Here is a 6,000-nt window from a genome sequence, read left to right on the forward strand (position 1 = left end):
CTTTTATTGTCTTCACAAATGATAGCTTTAGTTAATTCAAATTTTTCTCATTGCATATAATATTTGAATTACGGCGATTTGAAACTGAAGTTATAACTGATAATTGAAAATAAAGTTCATACAATGAAAAATTTGATTTAACAGAAATAAATCATAGTAAAAGAATATAGTGCAATATTGCACTATATATATAAATTTATATATGTAAATATTTATGAATATGTAATAGAAAGTGAAAATCCTTACGGTACGTTACAGTTCACATGTTGGTTGCTTTCTTTAAATATTTTACAGCACCCTCATCAATGAGTCTCGGGGAACAGAAATATTGTTACGCAATATCTTTCTTTGTAAAAGTTTATTACTTTCCAACGGCATATGGAACACACATGCTAGAAAAACGGAAAATATTTCACTTCAATTGCATAAATATGTTCTATTTGAAAATATTATTTCACTGATGGCTTTCAAGGGCTCATATTATTCTTGTAGAAATAAGCTCATCTTTTACTTATTCTAGACTGCGGATTTTTACAACTTCCATTTTACATATTTCTTGTAGATTTTCTTTTACGGTTAGAAAATTTCAAGCTCAAAATGTTACAAAATTTTTTCTCAGCGAAAAGTGGACGACAAAAGGCCAAATAGTGAAAATAAGACCGAAAACGAGCCAGGCTGAAAAATTGCCGAAGTTTGGCAGGCGACTAAACCTAAAAAGAGATGAAAAGAGGCTGAATCACTTTATCGACCTATTTATTAAGAATAATAAAATTTCGGTGTGTTTTCGGCTGACTTTCGGCTTTTTCCAATGAAATTTTACGGCTTCAGAATAATTTCGACCAAACTTACCGTTCTTCGGCGTATTTTCGGTCAACTATTTTTTCCAGGGTTACAATAAACATTATTCAGTTGTAAGAGTTAATGGATGTATTTCGGAGTTATTGTCGATAGATGTAGAGAAGAGAAAAACGAGACGTGATTTCCCAAAAATTGAAAAAGTGAATTAAAAGTCTCGAATCGAAATTATTTTAAAAGACTAATAGTTTCGTTCGAAAAAGATAAATACGAATAGGATTTAGTGCTTAGAAGCCACAAAACTGAATTATACTGGCTCAGATCTTCCATTTGGCTCCGCATTCCCCTATATTTACTTTTCATAAAACTATGTAGTAGAAGATATGCAAGGAATTCAGATTTAAGGAATATTTGCGTGGATTCGAATAATTTGTGCAGAAAAAAATAAATTAGATTTACAAAATCTAATTTTATTGATATTTAGATCGACTTAGATTCTCGGAGATCTTATACTTGAATTAATACTAGAATAGAACAAATTATTCATAAATAACAATTCAAAATTGTAGGTCTAAAAAAGATTCGGTTTTTGTAAGAAAAAAAAAATTTGCATTGAAGATCTATATGGATCTGAAGAGATCAATTGATGTCAATAAAGATCTGAAATTTCAATCAGATTTCGTTGAATCTGAACTATTTTTCTTTTTCGTATTAAAAGTTGACTAAAAATGATTTTAAAATTTGACATATAAAAATTTTTGTAAACTTTGTGAGTCGGTAAAAAAATGTAAATAGTGGAGTACACTCTTAAGATTATATTTCAAAGTTGGCTTATGAAACGGCTGGTGACAAACTATAGTTTACACAGAAGACAAGAAGATTCGATTTGAGGTAGAGAACGTTGTGTCTGATGGCTTGTCGGCGGCTGCTACGTCCGGAAGCATACTGTGAAGCATAGTAAGCAATATACCCCTACGGATGAGAGAAGCTCCCTGATTCAAAGGGAGAACCAGAGACTACCGATCAATCAACGCAAGTTCCGTAGCTATTCTCCTATCCCTCATATCGTTTGTATAGCGCAGAATATATATTTTTTATTTTTCTATGTTATTAATATTACTCACGCTGGGTATGGCATTTTTTTTCCACCATCTGTATACATATATACATATATATTTGTTATAAATAATTATTTTCGTCACATGAAATTTTATTCTATAAAATTACACACATGGAGAAAACGAGTCTCTAAAATATAATATTCAATTTCGTACGAATTCATGAAGAACATTTTGCCAAAACTTTAATAAACAATTGATTTTTTTTTCTGGGGCATAACGGCCCCCTCAAAAAAAAAATAAAAAAAATTTTTTTTTTGTTTTGTAAAATTGTTTTCAGCATTAAGAATTTATTTCTTTCTCTTGACAACTATATTTACTTTTATTTTACTAAAAAAAATTTTTTTAAGGTGTAATAAATCGTCCCCTCACTCTTACTAAAAAAAATTGACTGTAATGATTTTTTCACAACTATTGCAATACAACTGAATTTGAATTTGAAATTGCCGCCAAAATAAAAGAGAAAACACCTGGAGTTAGCAAAAATAAATAAAGTCTAAAACACAAAAAAAAATTGTTCAAAAGTTAAAACTGATGGTTGTAACTGTCTTTATTGCAATGGACATTATTTGGAATCTAAGGAATCATGGATTCAATATAAAAATTGTAAGAAATGATCTCATGATTCCTGTGCGGATGTAGATGAATATTATTCTGATGAGTATATTTGTGAATACTGTAAAAATTGATCGAATTGAAAAATTTATCAATTAAAAAAAATTTATTGTTTTAAAATATTTTTAGTGGCCAAATTTGCCCCAGGTATAGAGAACCAGCCAAAAAATGCATAAATATATTGAATTTTTTATAATTTGACGATAAAAATATGAAAAAATCTTATTTTGGAATTTTCGGCTGGTCCATTTTGCCCCAGGTATCATGCGTAGAGCTAAAAATGCACAGATATGTTGAATTTATGGTAATTAAAAAAACAGAAAAATAATTTTTTTAACAAATTTTGGGGGAGCCTTCTTGCCCTACCCTCACCTATACAACAAAAATTACACAATTTTAATAGCGTCTCGAGTTTACAACATTAATTTACTCATTGTAACTTAAATTTAAAGCAAATTTATATTTTTTCCTTCGTATTTTTATTAAATTATAGATACAAATTTAAATAAAACGTTCATAGTATAGTTAAAAGTGTACTTATTAACCAGATTTATTAGAATTACCACTAATTACATCAATGTAATTTTCTAAATAGTACTTTATAAATTGTTCAAAACGGTTATTTTCCTATTAATTGATTCTTCCGCGAATAATTGATGGTATAATCGGTGAATTATGCTCCGCAGTTGTTAATCTGATGACGCTGAATACTTATCCATGGTTGGATGCACGGTCTAGTTCTGCGGAAGAGAAAATAAAAGAGAACGGACACATTAAAAAAAAACGTTGCAAGCCCAGCATTATGCAAATAAGACAATAATCAGACTGTAATCTTTTGCATTAGTTATTTAGTATTTAAAATAATTCATCATCACTATATTTGCTGACAATAGGGATATTTTTACATCTCACTTTTTTTTAGAAGTTACCGTCACTTGAAAGAAATCACACGCTTAGTAATTTTTACTTTACATAATTTTGATATATTTATATATATATATATATATATATATATATATATTTTTTTTTTTTTGTAGGGTAAAATTTATTAAGTGCGTTCTAATATTATTATTTATTCTTTATGGCAAAAGAACAAAGACAAAGTGAAAATAAGCTCGGCTGAGAAAGGGAAATTGTAGACATGCCCGCAGGCATCATGTAAATTAAGACAATTAGACTTTTTTCACTCATGAGTGTATCCACACTTTATTCACAGCAATTCGTAATCTGTGATGCGGTTAATTCTTAAGTTCAGCACTTCTCACTCTCGATTATTTCAACCGTGTCTGGAACAGAAAAAAAATAATGGCGTTATTGTAATTGATGAGCAGTTTAATTTAAAAATATTATTAATTTCTTAATCTTCTCATTGTTTTAAAATATATAAAGAAGAGGGCAAAATGGGGTACTTAAGAAAATATTAAATTTTCGGGGATTCAAATACGCTAATTCTTTTTTTTTTTAAATGATACACTGTAAAAAGGGGTAAGTCCACGTGGTGTAAGTGTCAAAATTTTCGGTGTTAATTTTCAACACCGAAAGCTACATTGAAATATAACCCCGCCGCCGGTGTAAATATTTTTTCAGTGTTCATCTCTGAATGCATCGTACCAACGATGCTCAATTTTGAAAAAATTTTTGGAATTAATGAGCCGCTTTGAACGTCACTTCAAAAAGCGAAATCGGTTCATCCGTTCAAATTCCGTGAAAATAGTGACTATTTACTATAGTGAAAAGTACGTTACTAATTCAAACAGAGATATACTTTTTACTAGCAATAAGTGACTATTGACTGCCAAATAGTGATTGTCACGTGATTTTCACGAATTTGTTTTTAGAGAGTACAAATATATATTTACACACCTGCAAACACTTGTACATTTTCTTGAAATTAGTCAGAATAGCATCCTCTAGAACCTCAAAACGTCAAGATCTGTTGGAATTTCGCTTTTCGAAAATCTTCACGAATTTTTGAAAATTTTCAATTCTCTAAGCGGGAAGTTAAAAAGTTATTTGCAAAAGTGTTTTCGGAATGTTTAAAAAGAAATTTGGAAAATGAACTTTTTTGCAAAATTATGGGGGTAATCCATTCTCATAAATAAGGAATTCATAAAGTATTGAGAAGAACACCGCAAGACATTTCAAAGTGATAAATTATGTCATGACTATTATATAAAGCACATATTTCATCCAGGAGTTAAAAAAAATTACCAAAACACCAAAAACAAAACTCGGCGATGTAGATTAGAGGAAAAATTAAAAATAGATAAGGTATGTCAGTCAACTATAATCTTAAAATCAAATATTTAAATGAACATAAGTTAAATATTCATTTTTGTTTTTTTTTGGACATTATTCAAAATAGAACAATAAAAATAATAATAATGATGGTGAATAGAGATAAAGTCTAACAGAAATATATTTGAATATTTTGTTTCGAATTTATAAGATTGAATATAATTATAGTTTAACACCCAATTATTTATCACGTACTATATTAAAAAAAAAAATTCGGTTATAAAAAAATTCGTTACAAAAAGATTCCTAAAAAATGTAATATTCAGAACTTTGAAATTTGAGACAGATTAAAATTTCAAGTAACTTTTCCGAACTTTTAGGGTTTTAAGAGCAAAAAATTCGGTTCGTTTAGAATTTTTACTCTCAAAAAACGAATTAGTGAAAATCACGTGATACTCACTGTTTGGCAGTGAATAGTTACTTATTGCTAATAAAAAGTATACCGCTGTTTGAATTAGTGATATACTTTTCACTAGTAAACAGTAAATAGTTACTATTTTCACTGTTTCAAATTTAAGAGAGTAGTGAGGCAAATTTTGAGTAATATGAGAAAATTTTTTAATCATAATTTTGAAAACGTGAATTCGTTTTCAACATTAAGATTTCAGCTTAGAAATCTTTGAACTTTTTTTGACACGTGGAATTCTCTACACTTAAGACAGATGAGAACTTTTTTTGAACTTTTGTAATTTTGATAGTAAAAAATAAGAGCATATCTAGGACTTTATATAAGCAAATTTTGAGTGTAAAAAGAACATTTTTAAAACATGTTTCTCTAAACGTATCTTTACTACACTCCATCTTCATTCTAGAAAAGTTCCATTAGAAACTAATAGCGCCATAAAAATCAAAAAAACGTTTCAAAAATCCAAATCTGAGGTTTTTGAACTTTTTCAGAACGATAGTAAAACGTAATAAAAATGCGTTTTGAAAAATCTGTTTTAAAAACGTTCTTTTTTTACTCAAAATTTGCTACTGTAACAGTTCTAGGTAAACTTTTATTTATTGCTATAAAAATTACAAAAGTTTCACTTAAACTTCTAGTTTGTCCAAAATTTCGAAATTCTACTTGCTAAACTTTTTTGGAATTTTTTTGGGATGAATTTGTTTTTTTCACACAAGTTAAAATTTATTCACCTGAAGTTCTAAATTGACCATATTTTTCATTATTAAA

The sequence above is a fragment of the Microplitis demolitor genome, chromosome 3, assembly GCF_026212275.2.
Source record: "Microplitis demolitor isolate Queensland-Clemson2020A chromosome 3, iyMicDemo2.1a, whole genome shotgun sequence".
In the NCBI taxonomy this organism is placed as follows: Eukaryota; Metazoa; Arthropoda; class Insecta; order Hymenoptera; family Braconidae; genus Microplitis; species Microplitis demolitor.